This window comes from Ambystoma mexicanum, chromosome 7q (assembly GCF_040938575.1).
Source record: "Ambystoma mexicanum isolate Mex_15411 chromosome 7q, UKY_AmexF1_1, whole genome shotgun sequence".
In the NCBI taxonomy this organism is placed as follows: domain Eukaryota; kingdom Metazoa; phylum Chordata; class Amphibia; order Caudata; family Ambystomatidae; genus Ambystoma; species Ambystoma mexicanum.
The window spans coordinates 818,198,773-818,216,364 of NC_090941.1; positions in this window are offsets into that span (position 1 = coordinate 818,198,773).

Here is a 17,592-nt window from a genome sequence, read left to right on the forward strand (position 1 = left end):
GTGACAGTAATAGCAGTAGGACAACAGACTGGTGATGGGGGGGTCCTCTCTATTTCTGAAAATCAACCTTCCTTCCAGTTTAAGGTGGTATTCCACACTGGAAGGAAACACTCTGAAATTCTTTACTAATCTACAATCAGACATTCCCCCTACGATAGTCCAGAAAGATGTGAAATCAGCTCAGAGCCTGGCTGATATTCAGCAAATTGGAGAGCAGTTGTTCATCCCTGTTCAGTTAAATGATGGGAATGACTCTGTTCTCGGCCGAGTGTGTATGAACAACGGTAAGAGCTTCATCAGCGAAGCCATGTTCCGCCAACTCCCAAAAGATCCGGCAATTTCCACATTCAAACTGATTGACAAATGGGAAATGGACCTGGAAGCACCCAATTCCAAACATCTCCTGCCAAGCAGGTGTATGCTCAAAATCTCCATTGGCAACAAGAGCATAGTCCATAATTGTTGGGTCGTGCGAGACGTCACTGCCGCCTTTTACTTAGGCAGTGACATTCTCAATAGCTTTGCCTTTAGTTTGGACCTAATAAACTTCAAAGCTTGGTCCCGATTAGCGGATAATGCCATGGGCTTTGATGATCCAGAAAAAGCATTTAGGTCAGCTCAATTGCTACCTTATGCCGTTGAAATTCAGGTTAAAGAGGAAGTCACCATCCCAGAAAGGACCTGACAATTCTCCCTGGAATGGAAAGTTAAAAGAGGACAAAAATTGAAAAACCCTGATGCTTATATGCATCTAAATGCTTCTCTCCAACAGCAAGGGTTAGGGGTAAACCTAACACCATTAGTCAACATAGAACATGACACCATTCCAATAGAGGTGGATAACAGTGACTTAAAGAGTATTACTCTAGCCGCAGGCACCATTATTGGAATGGCGGTTGATGACCGACATTTCTCCATTGATTTAGGAAATGAACTGTTAGGACCGATCCCGAAGGACTGTTTTGACAGTGACAGTGATGACAATACAACACCAGACAGGATCTTTACCCGGCATGGGGGGATCTTCCTGGGGTACACTTCCTGCCCTTATGGTAAGGAAGATGTGACTTGTGACTTCAGGAGGGATGAGGTGTTTTTCCAGGTCCATGAGGGCTGCCTTTCCCACCTGAAGCCACCAGTCCAAATCAGCACTCTGACCAGGGACTTCTCCACCCAGCTGGAGGAGGCTGCTAAGATAGCGGAACCAGAAGTCTTTCCAGCCTGCAGGCAGATGGTGGTAGAGAGGGTCAACCTAGCTGATGCCTGTGTGACTCAGGAACAGAAGCAAAAGGTGAAACAAGTTTTCTTGGATTTCCAAGATCTCTTTGTGGTAGACTCATATGACTGTGGTCGCACCGACATCCACACAACACCAATTCCCACGGACCCTGGCATGACTCCAGTGTTTGTGAAGCAATATCGCTTGCCCGTCGCATCAATGGAGTCCCTTACTGAAATAATTAAGAACCTTGAGTCCCGGGGAATAATCCGTCCAGTCCACAGCACCTTCAATAATCCGGTGCTGGGAATATTGAAGAAAAATGGCCAGTGGAGACTCAGCGCCGACCTTAGGGAGCTCAACAAACGGGTCCATACTTCCCGATGGCCTCTTCCCTACATTGACCAAGGGCTGGCCCAGATCCAGGGTTCACAGGTATTCACTGCAATAGACCTGACCAATGGATACTGGACTGTGCCTGTCAGTAGGGGGGACCAATACAGACTGGCTTTTACCTTTGGGGGCCAGCAGTACACATGGACCCGAACTCACTTCGGATTCCTCAACTCCGGCAATGAGTTCAACATTTTCCTACATAAGTCCATGCCCGACCTGGGTGCAAGGAGTAACCTGGCTTATGAAGATGATGTCCTCATCAAAAGTTCAACTGCGGAGGAACATATAGCGGAGATCCGTTATGTTCTGACCCAGTTGAAGGCCGCAGGAGCAAAACTTTCCTTTCAGAAAGCACAGTGGTGTAGAACCCGTGTTAATTTCTTGGGGCATGAGATTACTCCTCAGGGTCTCTGTCCCCAAGAAAAGAAAGTGGAAGCACTTCAGAAACTGAAAGACCCCACAACTCTGCGGGAACTTAGGAGCCTCCTTGTACTGACTAATTACAGCAGAAAGTTCATTGAGGGCTAAGCAGAGATCACTAGACCCCTGATTCATCTTTTGAAGGGGGGGGGTCAAGTGGGAATGGGGTCCAGAACAATCCGAGGCAGTAAGACAACTCAAAAGAAGCCTCTCACAAGCGCCTTGCCTAGCTTACCCTGTCAGAAACAAGGAGTTCTTCCAGGAGACAGGGTTCTCTAATGCGTGCTTGACAGCATTATTATACCAAAAGCATGACAAGGTCAATAAAGTAATCTCCTATGCGAGCAAAACTTTATCCTCTGTGGAGGAAAAATTCAACGATTGTGAGAAGGCACTCCTGGCGACAGTGTGGGCATTGAAGAATTACCGCCCGTTCATCCAGGGAGAACACATCAAAGTGGAGACTCCACCCCAGCCTCTGCAATACCTCCAAAGTGACAGAATCCGGGCCGGAAATGTGAGTAATTCCCGAATTACTTCCTGGATTCTGTCAATGCAAGGCTTTCCTGTGGAGGTCAGATATGGCCAAAACAAGAAGAGTCCCCTCGCGCAAGGTCGTAGGGAATGCATGGGTGAGGAGCTTCCAGAACCCTCCGCTGGGTACAAAATTGGTCCCCGAAGTAGTCAGGTGGCAGAGTTGATGGTTGTGCATCAGGCCATCCTCACTGCTGTCCAACATCAACTCCACAAACTGGTCATAATCACAGATTCGGATTATGTACGAAACGGGTTCGTGGAGCACCTGGTTAATTGGAAAACCAGAGGCATGTTATGTGCTAATAACAAACCCTTGAAACATGGGAAGCTAATCCAAAACATTGATGATCTGGTCACCTCGAATGGGATGACCATCAACTGGAAAAAGATCAAGGATCATTGCAAAGTAGAGGGACCAGACAAAACTGGAAATGACTTAGCTGATCAGCTGGCCAAAACCGGGGCCATCCAAGGGGATCTAATAGAGATTGAGTCCCTGTTGGGGGAACTCCAGGTCACTGCTATCACTAGGTCCCAGACAAATGCTCACAATGATCTTTCAACTGCACAATGGAGTAAGGGGACCAAAGATGCTGATTTGATTACGGCTCAAAAGGGGGATCCAATAATTGGTAAGTTTTACCAACACATTGAGGACCCTAAGAACTTTCCCCTGACGGATACCGATTACTTTGGGAAAGAGGACCTTAGAGTGTTGATGAAATGTCCAAGGATGTTCCGAATCCAAGACGGTTTGTTGGTAAGGAAATCCCACGCTGGCCATGATCAGTGGGTGGTCCCTACCTCATTCCGAAGCCTGATGTTAAGTCACGCCCATGATGCGGCCACCGCCAGTCATAGGGGCTTTCATACAACACTTGAGATCTTAAGAGAGGTTGCATACTGGCCACACATGGGGCAGGACCGTGACCAATACTTGAAGGGGTGTCTTGTGTGTGCACAATTTCAGCCAACATCCCTCACACACCGGGCACCTCTCCAAAAGAGGGGGATGACACTGCCATGGTCAGATTTGCAAATCGACTTCGTAGGCCCTGTGATTCGCTTGTCTAGGGGAACAAGTACATGTTGACGGTCACATGCTTGTTTACCAAGTGGGTGGAATGTCTCCCGGCCCCAAACTGCAAGGCAGAAACAGCAGCTGCCCTGATGATTAACCACATCTTTTCCTGTTTTGGTTTAGCTCAAAGGATTGAGTCAGACAGAGGTAGCCATTTTACCAGTGAAGTAATGACTAAGATGTGGTAGATACTGGGGGTGAAAGGAAGCTACATATTGCTTACTGGCCAGCTTCTTCTGTGCAGTGGAACGCCACAACCGGACCATTGTGAGCATATTAAAAATGTTTGTGGCAGACTCTGGGCCAAGTTGGGATATCCGATTACCTCTGGTCCTAATGGCCATCAGATCTACCCCTTCATCTGCAACCAAAATGTCACCATTTGATTTGATGACTGGACGCAAGATGGTGCTTCCCCAGCATTTGCTCAACACGACCCAAGAGCAGACGTTGATCAATGCCTCCACAACTCATGAGTATGTGGAGAATTTGAGGAAACACCTCCAACATGCTTTTGCCTATGCTCAGCGGAATCTAGAAAGATCAGCTGATAGCATGAAAACTCACTATGATTTGAAAACCACCAGGAAGGAATATAAGGTGGGGGACCGGGTCCATCTATACAATTTCCAAAGGAACCAGGCCAAACAGCGAAAATGTTTGCATACATGGAAGGGACCCTTTGGAATTATAGACAAGATCTCCCCAGTTGCATACAAGATCCACCTCCCCAAAGGCAGTTTGGCAGAGGGGGAAGACAAGTGGGTCCACATCAATCAGCTAAAGTGTTGCCATCCCAGGCACACTCTGCAGCAACTGGAGGAGTCCTCTGCTATACCAGAGGGGGGCGACCCAGAGTAATTCAGTTCCAACCCTAAAGTATTCCACATATAGCCTATAAAATTCTATGATTCTTGAAAGCAAATTGTCTCCTGAAAAAAAAATGTATATGTTGTTGTCTACTGATTTTAAAAAAAAATGTAGATGTTCATGTCTTTTGATTTATAAAATGTATATGCCGCCCCAATATATAAATAGTGGGGGAGAAATGTCTATGAATGGGTATTGCCGCTTTGCTTTGCCATCCTAGGAGAAGGAAAACCTGGATACTGACCACGGAAGACGACCTGGGTACCAGGAGCAAAGATCCAAGGGGCCCGGGGTACCGCCCACTACTCCCATCAGGACCGGCAAGGAGAACTGATCGATCAACCCTGATAAAGGAAAAATGCTGCACTGTGCCATCTGCTGAATCAAAAGAAGATGATGCGGACATCCCAGCGCGTGGATCAAAACATCCTTTGCACCCGACTTCCCCTCGACTCGAAATCAAAGCGCAGTCAGGCGGGGGGGCTTGTCAGGGGTTTTGACCCATGTTCGAGTTATTATGCTGCAACATTTGGTGCTGTGGGCTTAGGAAATCCAAGATGGATGAAAAGCCGACGTTGCGCCAGAATCCAAGAAAACCGGGCAGTTTTGGCGCACACCAAAATGTTCCCCTGACCTGCCACCCACCAGTGCGAGCGTGATGGGCCAGGAGTGTCATGGGTGAAATGTGTGCCAAAGGAAAAACAGCAGTGCTGGTTGGCTCTAAAAGCGCTTTGAAATCACCTTTGTTTCTCTGAAATGCAAGCTAAAAATGCCTATTTTAAACATTGCAAGATATTCAAAAATCTCGCTGAACACCAGCAGACATTTGGCAGGATGTAGACTTGTGTGCATACAAAATCTGGAAAGATGAAGAGCCCTAAACAATGTTTATAACAAAACTGGCTGTGCTGTGGATGTCAGCAGCCTAAGTTAAATTGGACTGAAAGACACTAAAATGTAAATGTTTAAAATAAATGAGTGACCTACTGTTGAGTGTCACATAGTTTGCAACTGTTAAATGTCATAGTTTGGAACTTAGAATCAGCGTTCTAGTTGCATGTGTAAAAATTGTAAGTTTGATTTGGATGAAGAAAAACTGGGGACAAAAGTGACATTTGGCTGAAACCTGGCTTGACGAGAGTGAATTCTGCCCGGCAACTACCCCCGACAGGAGTTGAAACTTGCTCAGCCCCTCTTCCCAGGCCTGGCTGCATTCTGCTGCCCCCACCAAAAGGAGATGACACCTCCCTGATTGGATTAGGGGAGGAGCAACTGGGGACTGCAGGAAACTGAACAATGAGCCTTCCTTGGCTCAGGCAAATGTTAAATTAGGGGGGGTCGTAAATGGCTTCCTCTTGAGAGAAACTGGGAGGGCAGTGCCTCTGTGAGCAACTTGAGTTGGCGGAAGTGTCCAAACCACACCCCTCTGGGCCAGAGCATAATTTTAAAAAAGATGGAAAATTCATAGTACGGACTTTTCAAAATTATATAATTAATATTATTCTTCTGATTTTTCTGTGCACATTTTAAGAGGTGTTAGAACTCTGAACCATGTTCTGAGGCAAAACCCCATGAATTATGGAGATTGCAGACACGGGGTTCACGCTAGAAAAATGAAAAATTACTGGAATATGTGTAGAAAGGCGGTGTACATCTGTGTCATTTTTGGTAAAAATCCAATATTGGTAAACCAACCAAAAAGCGCAAAATGTTGTCATTTCTTAATCCAAGCTCTTAGAAACATCAGAGTTGGAACAGAAACTACCTTATGTGATATATGATATGTATATGTGTATATGTAATGTCAACCACTTGTGTATCTGGGAAATGTGTTTAGTTATGAAAATGATTTTCTAAGGTTGAAGCAAAGGGGAGTGTTCTTTCTGTATGCCATAAAGATGACACCTGATGACTCACTGCTCCCTTCTCAAATCAGGTCAAAGAGAAATCATTGACCTATCAAATCATGAGTGGGGTGGGCACAGAAAGTTATCCTTCACACCCACTTCCCAAAAGACATAAAAAGGGCCACTGGAAGCTAGACAGGGACATTCATTTTCCAACCTTCAACTGAATTCCTGCGCAGCACTCTGACGGAGAACTCCAGAATCCAGAATCCACTCTTCATTATACATTTTCCGTAATCGCACTCGACGCACTCGGAAAAAGTGCTGCGATTTGCGATTTGGCTCAAATCTCTTCACTTGTCAAAATAGCAGCTTCTTGCTTTCCTTGTCTGAAATTCGTTTGCAACCCGACAATCATTCATAGAGCATTGCTAAAGTGATCCTGAACTAATTTAAAGTAGCTATCACCCACCCTGACTCTCTTATAGGGCATTAAAAACATTTTTAGCATATTTTACTTCATTGCCACCACATTTAAAAGGATTTTGCCTGTGTTTTAAAAGCATCCCTGTGATCTAAGCTTGCTAGGGGGGAACTGAACTACATTTGATGGTATTCCCGCGAACTGTGTGCTCTCCCTTCCATCTTCTATTGCATAGGGGGGGAGTGAATTGCCACCAGGGGAAAAGTGAACATATTATCTCTTGTGAAACCCTACCCGTTATTTTTGTACTGCATTCTTTCCATCATTGTTTTTCCTTGAAACCATAAAAGCATTCTCAGTTACCTTTTCCTCCCTATACTAACTCTTAAGTAATTAAATCAGTGTGCTAGTGTAACATCACCCAGTGTTGATCACTGTCATATTGTTAAGTGTGATATCAAATATTAATTTATTATAAAAGTGTAATATATATATATATATTGTTTAATTTTTCCAATAAATATTTTAAATTGCAAAACAAACCTACTTCTTGGCTCAGTGAGGTCGGGGGGATTCAAAGAGAGGGGCGTTACATAAGGGTTTATCATCCAGAGTATAACTTGTCATGAAAATATATAAATAAGGGCTTCCTTGGGCGTCCCAGACGAGGCACTGACTTAGTGGTATTGCTGAATTGAAGTCATTTAACAGGGCAACCAAACCATAGCCTGCCATGCACAATTTTTTTTCACTGAATTTGATACATTTTTTGTAGCGCAACTTAACCATAATGTCCCATTAACAACGTTTTTTGACTGAATTTCATAGGTTTTTACCAGGATACCCTTAGAGGGACCATACAGCATACCAAATGGATGTTGCCATGCGATGGGCATAGTAACCGCAGACTGTGAGTCTGTTTGCAGATATCGGTTAGCAATCAAAATGCTGGAAAAGGCAGGGGTTCTCTTACATAGTGGTACCGTTCAGCAAAGACAAGGAACATATAAAAGAGCACCATTTGCGTGCATTGCAAGGAAACATAGAGTAGATCTGCAAAGTTCGTACTTGTGAAACAAACAGAGCAAAGGCATAGCGTATACACCATAATGGAATGCAGCAATAAGTTAAATAACGTCTGCGTCAAACAATATTATGGCACTGCTGCTTTACATAGGAACGAAGAAGGAAATGGCAGAGTAAGGACTACAAAGTATTGAGAGCATAATGTCACTACAAGGCGGTAAGTACACTGAAGTTTCTTCTATAAGTACACAGCTTGTGCAGTGTACAATAGTGGAAAACCATGAATTTCTTTTTGTACGCTGCAATTCCTAAGCACCATAGAATGGCGGGAAGATAATTTCCCTCTTAACGGAGTGAGTAACGATATTAACCCCATTCGTATGCAGCACAGTCTGAAAGTTTAGACAGTTAATATGTATGGCTTCATATACACCTAACAGATGTTTTTATCTTTAACAGGACATACTGGAAATTAAATGAATGCACCACAAGCAGCACCTCTTCCACAACAGCATATGGCTGGAAACTCTGGAAAGGAAGGAAACTCTGTAAATAAGTCTAGACAGGCTGGATGCGAAAATTGAACAATTGCTAAACAATTTAGCCGCCTTAAAAGATTTTGTGCAGGGACACAATATGGGAAAAATTAAATACCACTGCCCCACCTGCACGTGTGCCCATTCCCCATTTCCCAGCCCACCATACCCAACAAAATCCCTGTGAGCAGAGACGTTACAATGAGACCTCAATCCTAGCCTCCCCTCATGGCAACCTTGTAGAAATCCCCAATTCCCCAATGTATGTATCCATTCCTGGTACCCTTTCCCTTTCCTAATAGTGTCTGTGTATATCATAAATTAAAGGTGTAGATATAAAGTGTTGCTGAGTGTGTGAGTGGCTTTTCCTTTTATTTTAATTCATTTTGAGTCTGTGGCGCACAGTGCCATCTGGGATGACTGTAGTTAAGCCAAATGGAGGTTTCCTACAGACTCTGCACCTGCCCGGCGTATGAGTAATCACAATGCAGGTATCTGTAGGACGGCAATACTGGCTGCATATCCGCATTTTGTGATGCACCTTTAATTAGTTATGAGAGCGCACGTCTGTCCCTCCGACAGCTATGCACATGCATACATCATCCAATGTGTCCCGGTAACATCGCCCCTGTCCAGCATGGTAGGAAAAAGTTGTGACATATTTTCAGTACTTCGAGGCATCGACCCACGTCCTACGGACAACTGTGCACACGAACATTGCACTTGCTGTAACCTAAAAAACAACCAGCTTGTGTGAAAATGGTTGCCGGACATGTGTTGCACTTTTAATGAGTCCAGGGAGGCCAACCCTGTTTGTAGGACACCTATGCACATGCGCGCAAAGTATTCATGCCCAATACAGATCCTGCGAACAGCTGTCCCAGTGGAGAACATTTGCGAGGTCACTATGTGACCGCATCCACACTGCGCATGGACCCTTATTTTCCGGACATGATCAGGGCCCCAGGAGATCAGAAAAGTACTCTTTTCTGCAATGTAAGGATGTTATTATGAAAGTACACACTTACAAACGTTGACACTGTTCCATTGTGCATTTAACTATTATGTTGAATGATTTAGGCCCCTGTTCCAGTTCCAAGTGCTCCACAGCAGCCCTACAAAAAGCCACACTCCAGATCTGCTCAGTAGTCTGTTTGTAGCTTTGCAGAGCATAGTAGGGGGCCACATTGCTTCGTGCTGAAATTGCTTTCTCATCAATTCTGCTGTGCTATATTACCTTTGCAACTAATGTCAACCATGACTGCTGGTACTGCCTCTAAGTCAGCAGCACCCACACCCTGAAACTCACCGCCACCACCTCCTTCCGAAGTGCCTGGACAAGGCAACATACATGGGGATGTACATATAGATCAAGAAGAGAATGATGTACATATAGATCAAGAGGAGAACGAGAATGAAGTAGAGCAAATCCTCAATTCCTGCAGGCAGCATGAGTCCTGGGTGTGGAAACTGTTTACCAGCATAGGAGATGTGCCAAAATGTTGTGCTAACCTCATGAGATGCATTCACTCAGTCATGGATATCTTGTACAGTTACGGCACCACCTCACTGCGATGACACCTCAAAGCAAACCAGAAGGCAGAAGTTCAGACAGCAGTGCCCTTCCAACAAGGCAGTGGGTTACTTTTTTCTACAGCATCCTCAGCATCTGCTCCTGCCATCACCAGGGACACCCCTGTGGGGCAACAGATTCCTAGAGCAGCCTTGCAGGCCATATGCACCACATCAGACCCTTACCTTTCAAAGGTCATTGTATTTTGCATGTACTGTGATGTGCTACTCTGCAGGGTTGATCAACTTTGAAGTGTTTTCGAGGAGTTGATCCGGGAGCATAAGAACTTGGTGTCCCCTACTAAGTGAGGGCCACCCAACATCTTCCTCTCTCTGCACATGCCCAATCTTATCCCAGTGGTTGGTGCCCCTTCCCTACCCTCCCTTTCCTTCCTTTCCTTCTGTGTCCTGTGTTACAAGACCAAACAACCAAAAAAGAAAAAAAGTTTTTAAAAGGCTCTTTTTAGAGCCACCTTTCACAGTTCAAAAGTAGCATTGCCAATTAAAGGATGCAGGCTGAAGCACAGCCGATAAGTTCAGCAGATTGCGCAATGGATAAAGGGAGTGGTAGCTCACTCAAAAACATTGCAGTCATTTCGTGTAGAAAGTGCTGGCTCTAAAAATAGGCATTTTGAGGTGTTTCATGGTATTTTGAAGCGTATAACTGAGCAACACCTACTAGAAAAATGGTTGTTGTACTTGCAAAAAAGGCAGCAATGCATTTTTCATATTTCACAAACAAACCTGACTGCCAGCATTAGTAAGATGAAATCCATCTGTGTGAAAAATGGTTGTGCTACTCAACGTAATGTTTGCATTGTGGAAAAAGGACATGCCAACATCTCACAAAAAAGGCACAAACAGCCTTCTTGACATTGCACCTCATTTTCTCCATTTGCTAACCAAAGCAAGAAGAACGCAGCCACATCTGTGTCTGCGTAATGCAAGGAAAGAATTACTCAGGAGTTCGGAAACATACCCATGAGCTAGCCAAGTGCCCCTTTCATCGCAAATTGCAGAGACATTCCGGGAACATGTCCTAAACTGTTCCCTCCACAATGAAGAATAAGAATGGCTGGATGATTGAGCGTCACCAAACCATACACTCTGCCTCCTGGCCCACACACCCATAAGCATAGGCTTCTGCATTCCTCTCTATAAACAGACCTTCCGCCAAAGTCTCACACTGTCTGCTTACACTACACACCACACCCAGAAAACTTATTGAACAATCTGTTAACCTCATAGTCCCATTTCCATGGCTACCATCCTCAAAAAGCCGTAGATGTGGCACATGCGATCCTGCAAATACCAAGGTGTACGTGGACTTATCGTGCTGCGTACGAGTATGGGGGAACAGATTTCAACCTGGGTAGGGGATTTCATCTTTAGTGGTGGCTCTGAAAAGAGCCTTTTTTTAGTAGGTGCAGTACGCACGGATACCGCTGCCACACCATACTTCTTCCACCTAATAAATATATATCCGAAGAACCACTTCTCACTCCCCCCCTTTTGGATGTCCTCTTCCCACCACCAGATGCCACAAAGCATGTTTTCCAGCCCCTTTCAGTGCGGCACCATCCTCAGATACAACATGGCAGCGAGAACCAATATTATGACACACATCACGCTTCCCTCCTGCCAACCATCAGGCGTGTCCAATGTCTGCTGACATCACGCCACACTCCAGCCCAATCAGACTTTTGACCGTGGAGCGAACAGGGAAATGGGACCGCAGTCTCATTTTTGAGATGTACATTTTACCTGCTTTTTAAAAAAGTACAGGACAGATTATCAGCAAATTTAGAAAAGCATGCTTCCGGGACCAAACTAAAAAAAATAAAAAATAGACCCCATCTAATTGACATTTCTCAGTAAAGTACATAGACTCAATGAGATTTTCCAACATTTCCATTACCATTTTGTGTTATGATAATGGGAATATTGTGCCGTTCATCCCACGTTCCAGGGACTGGAACAGTGGATACCAGCGTGGCAGCCCAAATGATCAGCCAAAGCGAAGCAAGGGTGGATAACAAGCTCTCTGAACCATTATCCCACATTCTAGCCCCTGCAATTGGGGATGAAGGCAATTAGCACCCCAGTTTCCCAAAGCGGGAACTGGGGTGCTAAAAAAATTGATTTTTCTTCGTACACCGGGATGACTCTGGCATCCCAGTGTAGGAAGGAAAATCCTTTTCCAAGATGGCCACCATGGAAAGGGAAGGTGGCTTTCCATACAGGGCCCCTATTTGCTTTTCATGGCAGCCTGCAGAAGGCAAAGAGAGAACCCTATGACCATATTACCACAAGCACATTTTTCTTCCCTTTCAAAGCTATCCCACTTTTGAATAACGTTACCACAAAGCCGGCCCAGGTGGACATGGACACTTTACCCCATGTGTTGTCCCACGTGGTCATGGCCCATAGCCAGATTGTCCAGATCATGACCTTATTCCATGACCCAGAAAATGTGGCCACTGCCCATGGCCACAGGCTACACCTCAGTCACCAAAGGTATATGGCTATTTGTTGTACCTACATTAAGACACTTGTCAAAAAATAAAACACAGGCACATTTGCAAAACCATGCTTTAAGGTCCTTGCCAATGCTCCTTACACAGGTTTCCTGGAAATCCACCCATGTTTTATTTTTTCAAAAGTTTCAAATGTATGCACTTATATTAGTCATTTAACTTAGCCCCCACTTGAAAAAATCCATTCAGACTTTACAAAAACATTTATATCTAGATCTAAAATCTTTTTGCAAACTTTTGTGTAGACTCGTAAAATTGCACCACATTTATAAGCCTTTACAATATGTTCAGATCCCCTCGATTTGGCCCCCACTTGACAGGATCCCACTAGACTTTGCAAAAACATTGATATCTAGATCCATAATCTTTTTGCAAGCCTTTGTGTATATTAATCAAATGGCACCACATTTATAAGCCTTTAGAATATTTTGTGACCCCCTCTAATTTTGCCATCAAACTTCGCAAAAACATTTATATCTAGATCTTTTAACAGTTTTCCAACTTGGTGTAGATTCGTTGAATGGTACCTCATTTATAAGACTTTACATTATTTTGGGAAGGGACCCTCCTCTAATATTGCCCCCTATTGACAGAACCCCACCAACATTTGCAAACACATTCGGAATCAGGTCAAGTATATAATTGCAAAATTTCATGCAAAATTTCATGCAGTTTAAATAAGTGTCACAAAAGTTATAAGCCATCCACAAACTGTTTTTCACCAACCCTGTAATGCAGATGGGTCCACAAACTTCAAAGAACTGTTCCTGACTTTTATGGTAGAAAACACCATTTTTATTGCTTCTTGCAGCCATATCCCATCCCATCCTCAACACCCCTCACCTCCCTAGAGATTATTTGATAACTTTGACAAGTGCAATGTTGTGTTTTTTAATATGTTTACAGAGCAATGTCCGCAGACACCGGCCGCTGTCTGCGAATCCAAGCTGGCGGGCATTTCCAAAAATCTGATCCACTTCACGCTTTTCACCATCCAATCAGTAGGCACGTCCAATGTCCGAACAGGGAAATGGGTTTGCAGACCGAACCCAGATTTCACATATTTTTTTGGTCCTAATTTTTGGTCATTTTAAAAAAAAAAGACAGGATGGATTTCCACCAAATTTATAAAAGCACGCCTTTGGGACCAAGCCGCTGCTCCTGCTGCAAATTTGGTGAAAATCCATCCAGCTGATTGGGCTGTAGACGTGAGCAGAGATTTTCTCCAATCAGGCTATGGGAAAACAAATATTTGGGACCCCCCTATAACTTTTCCCGCTCTTGATGAAACCTCACCAAACTTTGCAAACATATTTAGAGCTGGCCATATATTTTATTGGCAAAGATTGGTGAGGATTCATCCAGGGGGAGCGAAGTTATAAGCCACCCAAAAAGAGGTCTTCCCATGGATTTAGCAACTTAACCATAACCACATGGCCACTACCGCAGGCCATGTTTTTACTGAATTTCATAGGTTTTTATTAGTGCAACTTAACCATAACGTCCCTTTAACAAAGTTTTTTGATTGAATTTCAGAGGTTTTTATTAGTCCAACTTAACCATAACGTCCCTTTAACGATGTTTTTTCAGTGAATTTCATGGGTTTTTACCAGTGCATGCTATTTTCCTACAACTTACTAGTATCATACTTACCAAATATAACAATAGTTTTGTCCAATTTACAAAGTGTCACCTTAAAACTCTGCCATTTCCCACCTTCTAGAATCATTTTAACACTTCTATACACTTTTTGCAACGATTTCAACTAGTTTTGCATCCGTAGATGTCTACAAACATCTGACTTCATTGCGGACCTTGCGGACAGTGCCACTGGTGCGCGGCATGATTACGTGTCCGAGAACCTGTCCGCACTTCACGATAAGATCCTTCCTTTGCGGACAGTTCGGAACTGCATTTTCTACTGATCTAGGAACTTTCAACTTCAAAATTCCCCCTGCACACCTCCTACACCTTTTCGTACGAATCATCCATTGCAAATCTAGAACACAGTACATACTTGGAAGAATTTGATCAAAACTGCTATTTAACTTAAAAATGGCATCAGTTATTGCCATCCCTCCTCCCCAAGAGCCACCACCACCACCAGCTGTAAGACCTTCACAACAAAAAAAGCGCAGTACTTTCAAAGACAATGAAGAGGACCAAGAAGATGAGGTAGAGGAAGTGCCTACTTCTAGCACCAAGATCGAATCATGGGTGTGCCAGTTCTTTGCTACTGTTGGGAGTGTACCAAAGGCTAAAGATACCAAATTGAAATGCACTGAGTGCAATTTTGTACTCAGTCACAGACTACCTGGACAGTACTCCTACGGGACCACCTCCATGCGCCGCCACACCAAATCTAAAGACAGCAATGCTCTCAGAAAGGTTATTCCTTTCTCATCAAGTAGTAAGCTGTCTTCCTTCACCTCATCCTCCTCAACAAATACTGTAACCACACAGCCTGATGTCTGCAGGCATTGGTGCGTTATAAATAAAGAAATAAGGAGGACTACGGACCATTATCTCCATTGCAGCCCCTGAAATGGGGGATAAAGGCCATTAGCACCCCTGGTTCCCAAAGCGGGAACCCAGGGTGCTAAAACATAGATTTTTCTTCCTATAGTGGGACGCCTGTAGTGTCCCACTGTAAGAAGGAAGGATTATTCTGTAGGAAGGGAAATCCTTTTCCAAGACAGCCACATGGAAAGATAAAGCAGGCCTCCGTACACAGCCCCTCTTCCCTTGCCATGGCAGCCTGCAAAACCCTAAGAACATATTACCACAAGCACTTTTTTTCTCTTTTCAAACCTATCCTACCTTCGAATAACTTTACCACATAGCCAGCCCCAGGTAGAGATAGCCACTTTAACACCATTTTTCGTCCCTAGCGGTAATGGCCAGTAGACAGATTGTCTGTGTCATGACCTTATGCCATCAGAAATGCAATCAGAAATGTAATTGATGACATCACTGATTTCATCACATTCTGGTTCACTTGATTTTGTTCACTGACATATCTAGGCCAGGTGCTTTTGTTCACTGAGAGTCAGAATATGAAAATTGAACAGGTGCTACAAATATAAGACGTTAAACTTCTCTGTTCTTAAAGTACTTTCCTTAGGGCTCGCAACTCATGGTGCTCATAAATGGGCAATACGCAGGCCTGAAATGCTAAATTCATTTGTATACATAATGATGAACTTTAATGATATTGACATTTTCTAGTGATGTTTCTTTCTTTCTTACTTTAGTTTCCCTGTATGTGCTGCTCATTTGTAAGCATTGCGTGTCTTCAAATGTATTGTTTGTACAAATACAAGTATGCAGTAATTCTTTTATTTATTCTATGTTTAATACCACTCAAAACTCTGAAAAGGTATCATTCATTATTTGACTATCCATAATTACCATATTAAAAATAGTACACTTCAATGTTGCATGTTGCAGCCATTAAGTCCCTGTATTATGAACAACACTCCCTTATAATATTTTGTTTAGATTAGTGCATTCTTACATTAGTGCATTCTTTAATAGATGAAGTACTTCATTATAAGTCTTCTAATCACCCTGACATATTGTTACCAACGTTGTAAGCAGAACCCCATGTAAGAACTTGTAATCAACATTTATTTCATATGTAATGTTATCAATGACATTTGTGATTCATCTTTCATGTCCTGGGTGGTATTCTTAGCAGTGCACGTAGATGGCGCAAGTTATGGTTGCTCAGTTTACCATAACTGGCATATTTCTTGGGTTTTTCAGTTTAACTTGTAACCATAATGTCCCTTGTGTGAATGTAAGTGTGATAGGATTTTTGAAGTGTATTGTAATGAAGGATATGGTGAAAGTAGTTGGATACCCTTTGGCATATTCTAACTCTATTGGAATTTTTTTCATGAATTTCGTAGGTTTTTGATAGTGCATCTTAACAATAATGTCCCTTTAACAAACATTTTTCACTGAATTTCATAGGTTTTTATTAGTTCAACTTAACAATAATGCCCTTTTAACTAAGTGTTTTCACTGAATTTCATGGGCTTTTACCAGTGCACCCTACTTTGCCACATCTTCCAAATATCATACTTACCCCAAATATAGCAGCAGTTTGGCCAATCTAGAAAGTGTCCTTTCAAGACTATGCCATCCCCCACCTCATAGCAACATTTGTAACACTTCTATTAACTTCTGTACTATTTATTGTTTGCAGACATTCACAAATGTCTGATGTCACCGCGGCTTATCCGGACAGTGGGACGTGACCACGCACATGCACGCAGCTTAATGATGTGTTCTCCAACATATCCACACTTCGCAAAAGTGTATATGCTTCGCAAACAGTTTGAAACTGCATTGTCAGCTGACCTAGGAGGTTTCAAGCTGACAATATACCCATGCACAGCTCCTAGATCTATTCTTACTGATTTTTATTCTGCAATCCAGGACATAGCATATGCTTGAAAGAATATTAGCACAACTGCTATTTAACTCCACATATGCCATCAGCCATGGCCATCCCTCCTCCCCAGCAGCCACTCCCACCAACACCACCACCACCACCTCCACCAGCTGGAGAGTCTGGACAATGGAAAACATGCAATGATACAGAAAACAATCTAGAAGTCTAGGAAGATGAGATAGAGGAAATGCCTACCTCCAGCACCCAGCAAGAATCATGGGTGTGGTGGTTCTTTACCACTGTAAGGGGTGTACCGAAGGCTAAGGCTACCTAGAGCAACATTATACTCAGTTGCTGACAACTTGGGCATCACTCCTATGGGACCACCTCCAATCGCAGCCACACCAAATCCAACCGCTGGGATGATCTAAGTTTAGTTTAGTTTAGTTTAGTTTATTATTTGTATAGCGCGCTATACCCTGGAGTATCAGGGCGCAAACAGACAAGGATATGCTCAACTTAGTTACAGGTACATAGAAATCAGATGAAGGTACAGAGATGCGCTGAGCTTGGTTACAGATATGCTCAGCTAATTGCAAGTACAGGAAAAGGCAGGAAGTGTAGACATAGACATCAGCAATATTACAGCAAGCAGATATGAACAGGGAGAGATCAAGGACAGGGGAGCAAGGAGCATGCTCCTGTTCACGTAATATATAGTTATA